The sequence below is a fragment of the Lytechinus variegatus genome, chromosome 1 (genome assembly GCF_018143015.1).
Source record: "Lytechinus variegatus isolate NC3 chromosome 1, Lvar_3.0, whole genome shotgun sequence".
Taxonomy (NCBI): Eukaryota; Metazoa; Echinodermata; class Echinoidea; order Temnopleuroida; family Toxopneustidae; genus Lytechinus; species Lytechinus variegatus.
The window spans coordinates 36,796,832-36,815,453 of NC_054740.1; positions in this window are offsets into that span (position 1 = coordinate 36,796,832).

The following is an 18,622-nucleotide window of genomic DNA, read 5'->3' on the forward strand; positions in this document are numbered from 1 at the left end:
GAGAAAAGCAACTGCAGAGGTTATCAAACTGATTGATTTTTGTGCATACTTTGGTGAATTTTGTGAAAATCTGCAGCAAATCACCAAATTAACTGCCCCTTGATTGAAACCCGGGCTTGTATTTCTTAGCTCCTAAAATGCGAATAGTAAAATAGTGGTTATTTTTCAATATAGAATTTGCCAACACTAAACTGACTACATAAATTCAACAAAAAATAGGATGTGAATAAATATCAATACACATGCAAGTGCACATAAATGATCAAAAATTATTGTAAGATTATAACTGAAAAAGAGTAAAAGAAAGAGAAGGGGAGAGGGAGAGAGAAAGGAGAGAGAGAAAAAAGTCAATAAATGTTGAGGTCAAATGTATTTGGAAAGCAATATTGTGGGGGGGGTTCATTTATTATTCAAAGCTATGGAAACTTTGGGGTAACTTTAAAGGACAAGTCCACCCCAACAAAAATTTGATTTGAATAAAAAGAGAAAAATTCAACAAGCATAACACTGAAAATTTTATCAAAATCGGATGTAAAATAAGAAAGTTATGACTTTTTAAATTTTCGCTTCATTTCACAAACCAGTGATATGCACATCTCGGTCGGTATGCAAATGAGGGAACTTATTACATCACTCACTCACTATTTCTTTTTATTTTATTATATGAAATATTTTGATTTTCTCGTCATTGTCATGTGAAATGAAGTTTCATTCCTCCATGAACACGTAGAATTCCATTATTTTAACATTTTGTACTTCAAGCAAAGAGGTCCTAATCATCAAATTCGTAAAAATTGAAATATTGTATAATTCAAACAATAAAAAACAAAAGAAATAGTGAGTGAGTGACGTCATCAACTCTCTCATTTGGATGTAAAAGACTCGTTCATAATTATGTTGAAAATAAGCGAAACTTTGAAATGTCATAACTTTCTTATTTTACATCCGATTTTGATGAAATTTTCAGCATTGTGCTTGTCTGATCTTTCTCTATTGATTCAAATCAACATTTTTCTGAGGTGGACTTGACCTTTAAGCTGCCTTCTCTCATGTCTATAATGAATTCCAGAATTAGTGCCAATAAATGTAAATATCTTGTTCGCAAAAGAAAAAAAAGGTTCTTATCAAGGGAGTGATAAAAAAATCTGAATGTCTTGCTGGGTACTGGACTGTGGAGGTGTTTGTAGTGAAAAAAAATTGTTTGTCAATTCTTTTGCATTGTATAAATTCAACCATAAATTGTCCTAGTTGAAATAGATTGTCGACTTTCGACATTTAATTGGCATAGAAAATTTGATTAGTGTGAGACTAAAAACATTCTTTGTTATACGGATGATTTTGTTTTGAAGCAAGTTAAGTCTGTCAAGATGAACTTTAGGAGAATTTCCCCCAAGCTATATACCGTAATGACAGGCGCGCCGGAACACTTTCATTATTTTTTTTGGGGGGAGGGGGGCAAAATCCCGAAGGGAGCACATTATTTTTGACAGCGTGAGATACCGAAGCGATGGAGTGGGAGAGGGGGGTGTGGGACCGGCCCCACGGCAAGGGCTTTGTGTAAAAATGGAGTATAAAAGTTGCGTTTCTAATAGCATTCAAAAAATAAATTTCTTGAGAATTAAACATAGAATTCACTACTCATATTTTATGAGAACCTATATGAAATCTACGCGCAAAACAATCGCTTTGTAACGTGGCTTTTAAATGTCTGATCAATTGAATTACGTATTACTCTTATATTGACTCAAAATACCAGAAATTACATTTTTTTTTTTCAATATCCTTTCAGAAACATTTATTTATGTACAGTTACATACACGGACGACGCGAGAGAGCGCAATTATCATAAGTTTCAAGTAATTCCCGTCAGAACAAGGAGTGTATTAAGCAGAAGAAGCGTAACCACAGAAACAACATAAATTCTAACATGTCTAATGAATGTCTTTTCAAATTCAAAATGTCAAATTGTTCTGACGTGGCAGACGTCGACAAGCACTTAAATCCCCATTCTATGCAAATCATTTCTGACATCGGCATAATTGGAGATAGTCCCCGATTATCCATCCATGCTTGAGCAATACGTTTTATACTTTGTAACTGGAGGAAAAAGAAATATGACAAGCTTAATCGTCTAACAATTTAAAACCTTTCTGAAAATCATTAAAGTTTAAAACATTACTCGATTTATGTGTTTCCCTTTGCATGTTTTGTATGGCTGGGAAGCACTTTTGGATGACTCCTTCAAAATCTTATTTTTTCTTTACATATTTCTTGGGGAAAATGTGACCATAACTATAGGAAATGATGAATATCAAATTTCAGGAAATATTCATTTGTAAATAGTCATGAACTGTTTAACAAACTACCGCAGTTCATAATGTAACATTATTTAAGAAGAAAACAATAACATTCCAATAGCGGATATGGATAGAGGAAGAAGTGAAATTGATAGGGGAGGAAGTGGACAGTTGATAGTTGAGTATTTTTTTTTGTTTAATGAGCGTATAGTCCTGAACATGCTGAAAAAGACAGTAAACCAGAAAAGGTTGAAGGGTTGAAGAGGCTTGAGTAGTTGATAGACGAGTACTCCTGCTCTGCACTCCATTCGCCGACTCAAGCTATAGGTGGCGGAAGCGGGGGGGGGGGGGGCGGGCTGGGACAGGTCCCCCCAAAAAATTGAGGTGGAGGGACGATCCCCCCTAAGTTTTTAGTTGATAACCTTTTTTGTTTTTTTTCGCTTGTCAATTTTGTTTCCTGCGCCCCCTAAATTCTGGTGGGCCCCACTTAAAATGTTTCTTATCCCCCCCAAACACTTAGGTTGATGACCTTTTTTTTTCTTTTTTTTTTGCTTGTCAATTTTTTTTACATGTGTCCATCATAAAATTTCAGGTAGACCCCCTCTAATTTTTGGGGCTTCCGCCTCCAATGGCTAGCATCTTATCATTTATTTTATCCAATAATCCAACTACTCAGCCTCTTTAACTCTTTAACCTTTTCTGCTTGCAGTCATTTTCAGAACTACACTCATTTCCAAGAAATATTACTCTAGGACCTACTCTCAATCTTCCAATTGCTCGCCTATCAATTTTACTCCTTCGGATGAAGTAAAATTGACCCGGGTGGGCCACTTACATTGACGAGTGGATATGCGCGACCAAAAAACACGTAAAAAGGATGTCCTTTTCACGATAGGGCACGTTACGTACGTAACTTGATAAGGGTGTCAAAAACACAAAAATGATGAAAAAAGGGTATCTATTTCGCTAGGAAAATTACGTGTTTAAGGTCGAATTTGCGGGGATGATAAAACAAAATTATTTTTTTTTTAGAAAGGATGTCCTTTTTCCCCCAACACTCCTATTTGCGCGAGGTGTAGAAGGTGGGGTCGTACTAAACCAAATAAGGTAAAGCCGACGACCGAAGGACCCGTAACAAACTAACAATAAAACATTCCTGTACTTGTTTTGGGGTTCATTTCAGGGAATATTAAATTTTTGCCAAGAGTATCACACGCCAATACTTGTTAAGGGGTGCATTTTCAGAATATGGAAATTACGTGTTTAGGGTGCTTTTCGAGACCCCATGGTCGCGCATGGTATCCACTCGTGAATGGAAGTGCCCCCCCCCCCCGGGAAAATTGATAGGCGAGAAATTGGAAGATTGAGAGTAGGTCCTAGATTAATATATGTGACGACACCGAGATTTATATGGTTTCTGGGCTTTATACAGCTATGACATAGCTATATGAGCGTTTCTGGGCGACCGCGCGTTTGTTAGCCGACACAGCCAGCATGCATATCGCATTTGGTGAACCACTTTCAATTTGCCATTTGGTTTTAGTCTGAAATGTATTCATTAAGAGGTTAAACGCTATTACACTTAGTCCAGGATAGAAGAGGCATAACCTTGTTTTTTTATATATACAATATTTTTTGATGGTTTCTTGTCAATTCGAGGGTGCTGATTACGAATCTGGATGATGCCATTCGTGTAACCTTGAGCATTTTCCGCAAATTGGCAAAATCCAATATGGCCGCCAAAATATGCAAATTACCCATGAAAATCATAAAATTGTCCGCACATTGGCTGTGAAATGCATGAAATTGTGTGGCAGGAGTGAAATACAATCTTAAAAAATAATTTTTGACAAAATATTTATTTTCCTGATATTCAAAATGGCCGCCATAGGCCATTGTATACACTATCATGTACAATATGAATAGGGAAAACTAATTTTCACAAAAATGAGCACTAAACTGCAAAAAATCGCGATGTATGAACGAAGTAATATATGCAAGTCATCATTATTAACGAGATATATCATTTATGATGTCATATATGTGAACATTGCTGTATTTTGATAGCCGCCACTGGCCCAAACAGTATTGCGTACAATGGCAATGGGGGCCAAAAAATTCACAAGAGTAATCACTAAAACATTATGAAAGATTTCTGCCTATATGAGACAGAAAATCGTGTACAACTCTTAAACGCACACACAGGTCACGGAGTGACCCTGAGTGCAAACAGCTGACTGTGTTACAACTTAGGGTTGATACATTTTCACAATAGGGGTGATCAAACTCACTGGAGGGACTTTAATTCACTTATAACAAAGAAATGTGTACTACAGTACTCCTGTTGAATGCTCTGATGAAAATTATATGAGTTTCACATTCATTTGAACGGGAGGACAAGATTATTGTATATATCGAGTGCATTATGCATAAATCATACTACCATTGCGACCCCTGCCTAGCCGATGGTTCAGGCATGACGATCCTGAGTGACGTCACCGATAGAGACCTCAAATGCCAGGAGAGCCTATTCGACAACTAGCTTCATCTAAAAAACACGTATTGAAGATAACATCCAATGGGGAAATGGCTTTCATTTTCATGAAATATACATTCCATTCTTCAATAAATCTTTAACCCCGTCGTTAACTGCCCATTTATTCTCGAGCAATGGGGGAATGAATACAGAGTGTCTCAAAATTTGTGTGAAAAAAGGTGCATTTTCCATAGAACTTCTGCCAAAAAGCAATGCGTAAGGGAAAGATTAGCCCCAAAACACGAATAGATGAGTTAATCAAATGGGATGAATCATGAAAATCAGTGAAATATAGTTTATCCTGTCCTCATTACTGAATACCCCGACTTGATACGATTAATTTTTTCCCCTCTCCATCAACTTTTAAGAAAAAGGGTGCATATTTTCTTAAAAATATCATGTGTTATATCGACGGACGCCCGTGCGTACGAGCAGGAGGAAGTCAAATGTCTCGTATTTTTCATAATGGCTTATTATGAAGATTAAACAGGTGGAATACTGACTATAAACATAATTATTAACGAAATATATTATTAATATGCCATGTATGTGGTGAATGTTGTATTTTGATATTCAAAATGGCTGCCAAATACCCTAAAAATATTATGCACAATGAGAAATGGGAGAAAAGAAATCACAAGACTGAGCGCTAAAATGCATATATATGTGATAAATTAATTGGATACTGTCTAAAAACGTATTTTCTAACGAAATATATCATTCAGGTTTCAAGTTTGTGTTAAATACTGTATTTCGACTTTCAAAATGGCCGCCATCGACATGAACTGTATTATGTACAATGCAAAGTGGGAAACCAATATTCACAGGAGTGAGCACCATAAATGCACGAAATAGTGATCTATGAGTAAAATATTGTCTGAAAGCATAATTTCTATTAAGATATATCATTTATTCTGCCAGTTAGGTGAGAAATACGGTTATTTTAAAGTCAAAATGGCCGCTACAGTCCCTTACGGTATTATGCACAATATGAATGGGAACAAATCATTTCAACAGAATTTGGCTTTGCTTGGTCAAATGGTGATGTATGAGTGGAATGTTGTTTGAAAACATGATTTATAACAAAATATGTTATATTTTATGTAATGTAGGTGATAAATGCTGTATTTCAACATTCAAAATGACTGCCATATGCCCTTTTTGTGAACATTATTTGTCTCCACCCAAATTGTATATTATACGATAAGTGCCTATGGTGGCCATTTTTAATTTAAAAATGTAGCATTTATCACTTTAATTACACAACATTATGATAATATCTCGTTAGAAACTATGGTTTTAGACAATAATTCACACTTACATCACAATTCACAATTATATGCAATATTTAGAGTCAAGCAAAACCAAATTCTGTCAAAATTATATGTCCCATGTTACAATGTACACAATAATTTTAGGACCTATGGCAGCCATTTTGGATTTCAAAGTACAGCATTTATTACCTCCACCATGTCCACGACCAATATGTGATGTTTTTAGTTAGAAATTATGTTTAAGACAATATCTCTACTCGTACATCACAGTTATATGCATTTTATGATTCTCACTCTTGTGAAAATTAGTTTCCCTGTTTGCATGTTACATAATTTAGTTATCGGGCTTGTAGAGGTTATTTTGAATGTCAAAATACATTATTTATCACCTATATGGAAGAAGAAATGTGATGATTAAAAAAAATGTTTTCAAATAACGTTTTACTCATACAACAGGATTATATGGATGTCATAGTCAAGCATATCCAAATTCTTACAATATTATATGTCCCAATTCACATTGAAGATAACACTGTTAGGGCCTATCGGGGCCATTTTGAATTTCATAATACAGTATTTATCTCCTGCATGACAAAAGAAATGATATGTCTTGCTATAAAACATGTTGTCAGACAATATTTTACTCATAGATCACAATTATATGCATTTTACGTTTCTTACTCGTGTGAAAATTAGTTTCTCCATTCGCATTGTACATGATAAATATAGGGGCTTTGGCGGCCATTTTGAATTTCAAAATACAACATTTATCACATGAATGGCATATTTACAATGATGTTTTTAGTCAGTATTCCACTCGTTTGTATTAATAATATGCATTTTAATGCTCAATCTTGTCATGTTTTGGCCCCGGCCATATATTGTGGGGCCATTGTACATAAAACTTTTTGGGCCAGTGGCGGCTATTTTTTATATTAAAATACAGCAATGTTCCCATTTTTGACATAATAAATAATATATCTCATTAGTAATGATGATTTACATATATTACTTCGTTCATACATCGCGATTTTTGCAGTTTAGTGCTCATTTTTGTGAAAATTAGTTTTCCCTATTCATATTGTACATGATAGTGTATACAATGGCCTATGGCGGCCATTTTGAATATCAGGAAAATAGATATTTTGTCAAAAAATATTTTTTAAGATTGTTTTTCACTCCTGCCACACAATTTCATGCATTTCACAGCCAATGTGCGGACAATTTAATGATTTTCATGTGTAATTTGCATATTTTGGCGGCCATATTGGATTTTGCCAATTTGCGGAAAATGCTCAAGGTTACACGAGTGGCATCATCCAGATTCGTAATCAGCACCCTCGAATTGACAAGAAACCATCAAAAAATATTGTATATATAAAAAAACAAGGTTTGGTCAATTTTCTATGTGGCCTATCCTGGACTAACTGTAATAAGATTGAAAAGGGGCTTATCGGAGGTATGTTTCACAGAGGGACATGTTCGTCAAAAGGCGCGAGGCTTAAGATATGTAATTGCCCCGTCAGAGGCGATTTTTTTTTCATTTTTGACAATGGAAATGACAATTTCTAGACAGAAAAGTGCCTTCATCGTTTACTTTCGTCCTTGAATAATTTAAGGCCTGGTCACACCACCCGAGCGTTGTTGGAGCGGTCGTGGAGCAGTAGGGAGAGGGTCGAATTTCGCTCTCAAAATTGAGGAAACTAACCGAAAACAAAAATAAAAAAAAAAAAAAAAACAATCGAAATGGAAAATGGTGAACGGTAGCGAGTAGTGATTATTTTTTCCCCATTTTTAGGGGGGGGGGGAAATCTCGTTTTGTCCCGCAATTTTTTTGGTGGGTGGGGGGGGCAAGTGCCCCCCCCCTCTTCCGGCGCCCTTGCGTAATGAAGGTATGCCAGGCTATAGGATTGAATATAACATTAAGAAACTTGAAGATGGGAAATAATATCTTAATTTGATATTGTTCCGATATTTCTGGAAATATTTCACAAAATGCTAACAATGTAAAACTTCCAAGATAAGTTTCTAAAAATTTAGTGGAGGTGGCTTTCTCAAGATGCCGTCAATGATTAAGTCACCGGGGATGTTATTAACAGGGGCCGCAGATCGATTTTCAAAGTGGGGGGGGGGCTGACCATGCAAAGAATCACAATCTTATGGTAATTTTTATGTTTTTGTACACGTTTTGGAAAAAAAAGTGTGGGGGAGCCCCCCCCCCCGCTTCCGCGGCCCCTGCAGAATAGCTACAAATATCATAAATTTGGTGTTATTGACACCATAGTGAGATATCTATGTTCATCAATTTTGTTTTACTTTATGGAGACAAATGATAAAAGAAAAATCAAAGTTGCAAATCGTTGAAATCATTTAAGTTATATGGTGACTTCATATTGGCTATATTGATACTCTTTCATCTGCTTGAATACTTAAAATGGCTGTTGTTTGTTTTGGTTTTTGGTATTGTTTTTTTTTTTTTTTAGAAATATACCGGAGAGTAAGGGTATAAGCGGATCGATTATATAGCATCATCATCATGAAAAACAAAATCGCATGCTATATTTTGAAGAATAAAAAAGAGGGATTAAAAATTAGAGGCGTATGATACTGAATGATGAAAAAAAAGCTTCTTTGTCAAGGTCGCATGTTTATTAAAGGGGGTTATACTCTAGGCTAAAAATGATTATGATTCGAATTAGCAGAAAGTAAAAACTGAAAATTTCATCAATCAGACAAGCAAAATCAAAGTTAAGAAATTTAATGATTTTGCATTACTATAATTGGTGAAACAATACCGTTTTCGTGAACTTAAGCAATTAGCAAGCAGATGATGATATATCCCCATCTATTCTTTTGTTTTTTATGATATGATATCATATAACGATTCAAACTTTATCCACCAAAAAGCAAAAAAAAGAGAATGGTTTGACAAAATCCAACTTATTTGTTGGAAGGGAGGTACACGCTTGACTGTGAAATATGAAATAGTTATGATTTCATTTATTAACATGAATACGAAAAAAATAGGGGCTTGACACACCACTAAGCCCATCTTCATGACGGGATGCTATACCTGCCTTTTTTATTTACAACACAATGCTAGCTTTATGATCTTCACTATTTCAGATTTTGAAGAAAATGTCAGCGTTTTTATTGTTGATTTTTACCCTATCGATATAGTTTCAGTACAAATTCGTTCGTACTAGGAAGTTATAGAAAACATCCTGTGTTGCTATTTAATTCACCTGCCATATTAATTCATAGAAGGGTTAATTTATAAGGAGGTCAGAATGAGTCACTCTGATCTACAGGGCTCGGGAAACATTGAAACATTCCTTTGTCGTTTCGTGGAATTAATTCACATTGTCATGTTTGTGGTAACCTGTATAATAAATACCTGTAGGTGGATACGGCTCACTCGCCAACAAAGATAAAAGCACAAACCCAACCACTCATCCGCGGCTGAAGCGAGGAGAGAGAGAGAGATAGACAGACCCACCACTCAAGAGTCCCCCCCCCCCTCATTTCTTTCTTTTCGTTGTTTCCCTTCTTTTCTTCTTAGCACCCTACTCTATTGGAGGCTAAGTGCATTATTGCACAGGGAAGATTAGTGGTCTCCCTTTCTTTGTCTCTTTATAGGGGCAGTGAACCGAACTATTGAACCAGAAACGTTTTGGTGGACAAAAACGAAAATGCTGCCTGGTAGTATTGTTACACACGCAAAACTATGTCTGAATATCGACGTGAATCACTTTGAACATCTTTGAAAAGGGCACAATCATACTTATGGAAATTCTACTTGCTTGGAATACTGAATTCAACCATGGATAAACCAGAGACCAGCTAGGGCCTGTTGCACGAATTAACTATTTGCAAAAAAAAAAAAAAAAAAAAAAAAACGTGGCAACGCAGTAAAAATAAACTAAAAATGGCCACAGATTTTCTTTCATGCAGCAGGCCCCGGGTTCCTGATTTATGCGAATAGAATAGAAAAAATAGAGTAAATAATAATGATAATAACAAAATCAGACGTACGACAGTGGAAGTTGCATCTGCGTCAAAAGTCTAAAATGTAATCTTATTAGTGTATGTCCTATATAATTTTTAACTCGCCCCAAACCAACGGGGGAAAATAATCGTTATGAGATGATGGGACACACTCATTGTTTATTTGATTTGGTTGAACATTATAGGGCTGAAATAAACAATGAACTCTTCAAAGAAAAGAAATTAAAATGAAATCATTTCCCAAATTTAAAAAAAATGGAGGGTGGATGGATGGATGTGTCACATCGCTTATTGCACATGCTGTTGCATGCAGACATTTATTCTGTACACATACAACAGCATCGAAATACAAACTGGGGTAACTTTCTTAACAATAGAAATATATTACATCAAATTTGATGGAATTTCCATTCGAACCAATATCCTGTAACTACAAATCATCGTGTCAGATGCTGGTCACTCTCGCATCATGTAAATTTCGTCACCCTTTTTTCACTATATAGAGTAGAAGAGCTATAAATTTGGAGACTCAAAAAATGTAAATTCAGTGTCGAATTATTTCTAATATTATACGCCAACGGGCAAACTTGAATGCATACCTATAGATAAAGACAAACCAAGTAAGCAGCCAACCAACAATAAAACGATCATAATTTGATCAAGTCATAACAATATCATTTACAATGGGGGGGGGGGGGCTCACATGACATGTTATAATGAATATAATTCTAGTATAGTCTAAATTTTGACGCAAAGTAAAACAAAAGAAAATAATGATTAACTAAGACATTTTTTTCAAAAAACTGTTTATCTTTATTATCATCATAATTTTTATTTAGCAATTTAATTTCTGGTGGAGACCCCCTACCCATCCATACACCAGTGGCAGTGCAGGAGGACGGTTACACTTCGTAATTCCGGGGGGCGTTTCATGAAAGGACTTGTCGGACGTTTTATCCGACGAGTCCCATTTTATCCGACAGTTACCATAGGAACAGTGCCCCTCAGACAATCAAAATCATGGAAAGATGTCAGATCTGACAACTTGTCGGATGAAAATATTGATGATGAAACGCACACCCGAAGATTCTTAATTCCGAAACACGTAAGTTGCTTATACCTCGATGTTCGTTAATCCGAAAATGTAAAAGGGTTCGTTAATCCGAACATTTGTGGTGTTATTCCGAAGGTTCGATAATCCGAAAACGAAGTAAGGGTCGGTGTTCCGAAGGTTCGTTAATCCGAAAAAGAAATAAGGTTCGTTGTTCCGAAGGTTCGTTAGTCCGAAAACGAAATAAGGTTCGTTAATCATTACGTTTTCGGACTACGAACCTTCGGAATTACGAACCTCATTTCGTTTTTGGATTAACGAACCTTCGGAATTACGAACCTCACTTTGTTTTCGGACTATTAAACGAACCTTCGTAATTACGAACCTCATTTCGTTTTCGGACTAACGAACCGTCGGGATTACGAATGTATGCGCAGGAAGACGATGTCGCAAGCAAGGATAAATGTTATCTATAAATATCATATTTATTTCGGAAAGAGAACAAAGAAAAATAAGAAAAAGAGAATAAGAGGAGAAAAGAAGAGGAAAGATGGGAGAAAGTAAACTAAACAAATAACAGAAAAGGGAATGATTGGAAATACGAACATTTCCGGTTACTTTATAACATCAAATGTGTTGCTTGTGCTTTCTGCTAGCATTGCCCGATGAGTAAGATTATTATGTGATCAAGAAGATTACATGGGGTCATGGGGATTAAAATCCCGAGCTTAAAATATCCTGTTTTCAAATCAATATCCCGCCAGAAAAGATTATGCACGCATTTTGGATTGACATTTCTTTGTTTAGTGACCTACTCAATCTTTTCATGTTTTCAAAAAAAATTGCTGAATGTTAAACAGTTTCAGCTCGCACTTTGCACTCGAATAGATCGTTTATTGATATACACTACCTTTACTTTTGATACGTACCTAATTAGAATGTCTAAATTTCATGTCGGAATATATTAGTTAAGCCTGCGTGCGCTTTGCTTTCGTTTTTTTTTTAGATATATATTTTGTTATTAAATACCTGCTTTGAATGTAAAGTTTGCATGTCGGAATATTTGATTTTTTAGATCGCGCTTGCATTTATTATTGTTGTTGAGAAACACATCTTGTTCTTTATTAACAGCGTGCATATAATCTCCACTTTTTCATGTCGGAATGGCCACAATTTTGAGCTCGCTCTTCATGCAGGCTCACATTAACTTTTTTTAGGATACACCATATAGATCCTACTATAACCTATTGATACACTATCTTGTTCTGTTTAAAACGCGCTCAGTAAGTTTTCACGTTGGAATATAAAAAGCTTCAGCTCGCGCGTCGCGCTTGCATTTTTTTTAGAAACATATCTTGCTGTTAATCAAAAACGTGCTTATAATGTCCATTTTTATGTCGGAGTATCAAAACTTTTAGCTCGCGTTTCGTGTTCGCATTAATCGTTTATAGTAAGAAATGCATCCTGTTCATTAATTGCATAAAGAATCGTACCCTTTTACATATCCGCTTAAAGATTCCCAGTAAAAAAAGTCTTTCAAATATCACTTTTAAGTCAGTAGGCCTGTAATTTAAATAAGCTCGCGCTTCGCGCTCACATTAATCCCATGTTTAGTTAAATAATGTATTTAGAATGTTCAAAAACAATAAAAATGACAGCTGCCATTTGCTCTCGCTTTATTTACGTAAAACTTTATGAGATATTTTGAAAACAAAGCTATAAGACGTACTAAAAAGTCAGTCTATAGGACTACCCCAAAATAAAACAACAAATATCGGGAAAAATATGGCTAACCCCCTCCATTAGTGAAACTTGGATCCGAAGGAGAAGTCCGCACTTACAATAAGTTGTTTTTAACAAGAGCAGAAAAATCGAGAAATACATTGATGAAGGTTGCTATCTCGGCTCTCGCGACCATTGTGACTGGCTTCCGGAAAGACAGTCCTCGCGTAGAAACTTGATACATAATAGCAATAGATTCCGTGAAATCAAGTGCAGAACAAAACGTTACAGAAAGAGTGCCCTGCCCTTTCTAGTGAGACTATTGAACAATAATTCATAGTAATTAGTCACTTGATGAGTCGTATTAATGTGCAATATAAATGGATATGACACATGTTTCAATGAATTTGATAATTTAATAAATTGTAGAAATTTTGTTTTGTATTTTTGTTAAATATACATTATAATCACTTTTCTGTATACCCATCTCCAATCCAGTATCCTATTCTAGACGATAATACCCATTCTCAATTCAATTTACATTCAAATGCTCTCGGAAATCAAATGTACAGCCGTCTTTTTGTTTTTCTTCCTTGTAAACTACACTACCAGTCGCACTTCTTTGGGGGCCTGTTTGCCTGTTTCAGCCAGAGAGCAATAGTGTTAGCTGTTGTTCTCTGGTTGGGGGAGGTAGACAGGTATCGGGGAGGTGTGACTGTACTGTATGTAAAGTGTATGTGCAATGTAAATGGAATTGAAACATTTTCGATGAAATTAATCATTTAGTAATTTGTAAATATCATTGTTGTAAGTTATCATAACAAATAAATTTTCTGTATATATCCAGTTTTAATCCAGAATCATTTCAATTTGCATGTAAGTACTCTTATTTTGATATGGAAATCAAATGTATAACCGATTTCTAAATTTATATCCATCCGCTTTAATTTTATTTAATGAGGTAATTTCGAGTTTATAATGAATCTTCACCATGTACCCCAATCAAGCCTAAATTTGTCTTAATATAAACTTCTTTCAGAAATTTGGATGTACGTTTCAGTTTTTAAAGTTTTTAAATTGTTGATGCATTATTTTCATATTTGTTTGAAATTAATCTTATTATTTTAAATTACTAGAATTTTCGAGAATAACTCAATATGCACTCCGTGAAACCTTTTTTTCCTGCAATTTTTCCATAGCTTTCTACACGATATTCATGTTTTTGCAATTTATTTCTCAAAACACTATTCCTTATACCAACAAATTCAACTTCAAGTAAAATTCTATAATAGAAAGTTTATACGCATTGGTCTATCATTTTCCAAAGTTTACTAGAATATTAATTGGTTATTGGACATTTCTTTCAAAAAACATTTTTTACTTTCACTGTTCATGTTGCGATTATGATTTACATCAAATATTTCACTGTTTATGGTTATATATTATGTTTTTACTTCGTAAATCTTTCTCAATTCAGCCACTGGCTGCGATGAAATGATAATAAAATCTTCAATTTAATTCAAGGTTGATAAAAATCTGTCAATGAACATGAAGAATGACGGAGTTACGAGTTTTTTTTTTAGTATTTAGTTTTTGCTTTGTGACGTCACAGGCGAGCTCATCCGCAATATTTTCGTGTGATAAGTCCATAAAATGCGATTTTCTCCCGAAAAGGAGTAACTTCACTTGCTTATGGGGGAAAATTATCTCAGAAACATATATAGCCACGTCTCTCAGAAAAAAATAATTTATCGGAGCCTCATTATCTATGGACTTTTTGCATTATGAGGTCTCCAATTAAAATCATGCAAAAAATGCATAACCCTTTTTATTTGATGGATTTTCATTAAAAAATCACAAAAAATCTCTCTATTGTTTCCGCATTTATCAATACAAACTTATCATCGGAGTGAACTTCCCGTTTTAAAAGCTATGACATTTGTGGTGAAAATAGAATATCATGGGGGGATTTAACTTTTTTTCACAGCATGATTATAGCAAGGTGAGATAGGATATCTGGTATATCCTATTTTATGCATATATCTGAATTATCTGTGATACGATTTTTCCTCCAACATGATATATTTCTCTTCATTTGGATGTATATTGCTTGGGAAACGTGTCATGATTCTCATGATTCCTACAATCGTTCATTATCATGATATTAGCACCCATTTTCAGCGGAAATAGAGGATTGCAGCATAATGCCTCTTTCAGCTTGAAGTGATATGTAATATGGGAATATATCCCCACAGGGATGTCACCCTTTTACTATAAATACAATTTCTGTGAATTCAAATCATTTTCTTAAAGGGATGGTCTGGTCTGAAAATATCTGTATCTAAATTAATATATCTAAAAATGAAACGATTATGATTTTATGTAATAACATAAGAAAAAGGAAAGTGGGGATGTGACATCATCACCCAATCTAATGAATATTTATGACGATGTGCATGTAACTGTTTTCACAAAATATTGATAAACTATAAAATTCAATAACTTCGTTATATCCAATTTTGATGACATTTTCAGCATTTTGCTTGTGAATTTTACTCTATATAGAGTAAAACAAAATGCTGAAAATGTCATCAAAATTGGATAACAAATAACAAAGTTATTGAATTTTAACAATACTTTGTGAAAAAGTTACATGCACACCGTCATAAACAGAGTTAGGTGGACTGACGATGTCACAATTATCCCCACTTTCCCTTTTCTCATGTTATTACATGATATCATAATTGTTTCATTTTTTCATACATGTGTAAAAGATTTGTCTCCATTATGATGAAATAAGTTGAGGCAATAAAATCCAATGCACTTAATCAGTTGCCAATCCGATTGCTTTAGTTCTTTGGTAAAAAATCTGAATAAGCCTAATTTTATATAATGAAATACAAAAGAACAAGTGGGGGTATGATCATCAGCCCACCTAATGAATATTTATTAAGACATGCCTATCTTTAAAATACAATAACTTCATTATTTGTCATCCGATTTTGATCCAATTTTCAGCATTTTGTTCTGTGAATTTTACTCTGTTGAGATATAAATATCTCCAGCCTTGACCATCCCTTTACCTGTATAGGGGTTCCTAATGGGTAATACCACGGACCCGAGTAGTCCAGATGAATTTTGTCTAAGTTAAGCAGTGATTCTTCAACAGGATATGGTTTCGTCCGCAGCTTCACCTTTACAGTTCAGAATCTAGTAAGTTATTCTCAAGACTGTTTTTCGAAGGAAGCGATTATGTCCTGTTGATGGTCCTTTTTTAACACTAGCAATGACAGGTTTCCTGTCAAACAAGTTTATGATTCGCGTTATCTTAAAGTAGACCTAAACAAAGTCCACTTGGTGAATTTCCTTCATAGTTTATCGACCAGTCTCGTTTTCAATATAGTTGTCAGTGTTAAAAAATGTCCGGGCTTTTTTTTTTTGCTTTCTGGGGTATAGACCTATACCCGAATCTTTTGTGTTTATTATCGAATCATTTTTTATTGCCTGATTGATTTCAATGTACTATTATGTTGTTTGTTTTTAGAGTTTTTAGAGATGAGAAATAAATGAATTTGAAATCCTCAATTTTGTTCCTTCTTCCCCGGCCTTTTCATAATCGTGCCTTTTCCCGATAAAAATATATACAATTCCCCCGCCCCCAATTCCTTGCTGCCAACTAGAGATAATACGACAAGCAAAACGGTTTGCTGCTGTCAGGACCCCCCCCCCCAAATGTGATTGTTGACTATTATAGGCTATAGCCTATGGTTCTTTTTTGTACACGGTTAGGGGGAGGGCGTTTCGCGTAAAAATAGTCAATGACGATTCAGTTTTCAGAGGTGACTTTCAAGCAGTGAGAAGTGTTAGCGTGCATGGGATCAAAGTTCTTCTCCTCTGTTGGAAGTATTGTACCCGGGATTGTACCCTTTTTTTGCCATGGGCATTGGAAGGGTCCTTTTATATCGGCATGAACGAACATTCTATTGTTCGTTTCAACACACTGTTGTAAGTTGATGGTCTTGGTATTGCACCATCCGCCGACAGTGTGGTGTAAAGACAGACAATGATCTTTTATTTCCTTGTTCAATTACTTTAGCTGACCACGCGGAGATTAAAAAAAAAATGGTGAATCAAAGCCGCCAGCCATGCCAGCAGAAACTATGTTTGTCATGTTCTTTGTTGTGTGTCAATCCCTGACAGACAAAAGATTCCGGTAAGACCGTGCAGGCACAGGGAATTTATTAAGGGAAACATGCATGCTTTTTTAATGGTAATTAGCACCTATACTGAAGGCCCTCTCGCTCAGAAAACACCAATCCATATTGCGCGGATTTTATGTGCTAGTCTTTGCATGGAGACTCACTTGTTGATCAAAGTTTCAATCAGGGTCTGTTCATGTAGACTAGGTTTGCACAGCAGACTAATCCCACCAGCAGCTATGGCACTAGCTTGAATCTTTAAATGGAAATAATCAATTTGTTTCTGAGATGCCCCAATCCGTGCATAAAAAAAAAAAATAAAACTTTGAAAACAATCAAGATGAATAATTTTTCATTAAGGGAGAAAAAAAATATGCACTAAGTTTGTTGACCTCAAATGACCTTTGACCTCGGATCAATATTAAGAAATTTGTTATTAGTTTCATATCTTTTGTGATATTAAATGACAATCTCATATCAGTTTCATTTAATTTGATCTATAGTATTTTGAAAACAATGAACAAAATCTTTATTTCTAAAGAGGGTTAATTGAACTGAAATAAATTTTAAGCTTGAACCAGCAATCTGCATTCATACTTATCAAATTAACGCCGCAAACAGCACCACGTTTTTACTACTGTTATGCAGAAATAAATGAGACATAACCTAATGATAATCAGATTAAAATAATAATGCTAATAACAACAATAATGTAATAATCATTATTAATATTGATTCTCATCATCTGCAAAAAGATAAGAATATCCAATAGGCATCGTTCCATGAACAATGTATATCCCTGGTGTAAAGCATTTGCAGTGTACATGTTCTGCCATTGTATATCATTCAGCCACTAATACAGTGAATCAACTTTTACATGAAATTCATTGAAATTATGCCTTGTCTGACTATCTTAGCATAATATTTTGCTTGAAACTTGCTGACAAACACAATCAAGCATCATCTGCCATGGTAATCCTTTCATTTCCTGTACATAAATATCAGAAAATTGCTACTTTTTGAAAATTCCCAACATTTCTTGAAAATTGCCGAAAATTCCCCAAATTCCCAATAAATTCCCGCTTATTCCCATGGAAAGTTTCCACCGCGAAAATTCCCGGGAATTTTGCAACACTAGGCGTGAGACTCCAAAGTTTTGTTAATATAAAAAATGATGACATGCATGTAGGCATGATGGGCGGGATGAAAATGAAGGAAATCTGTGTCACAAGTTCTTTTCCATTTTTATTTTTAGAGCAAATATGTCAATTTTTCATCCAATAATCATGATAAATCATCATTTAACATAAAAGGTATAAAAATTGGTTTGTTCCTCAGGGAAAAGGTAAAAAATTTCAATGTTATCATTCCTAACGAATCCTCTATAACATACAAACGATGTTTCACGTGATGCACAAAAGAAGCAACGCCTGCAATCAGCTCCCCCATGCAGCATGTTCATACTTAACCCAGGGAGCTCCGGCCCCGCTCCCTGGGTTAGTTCATATTGGTCAGTATATGTGCATATTAATATT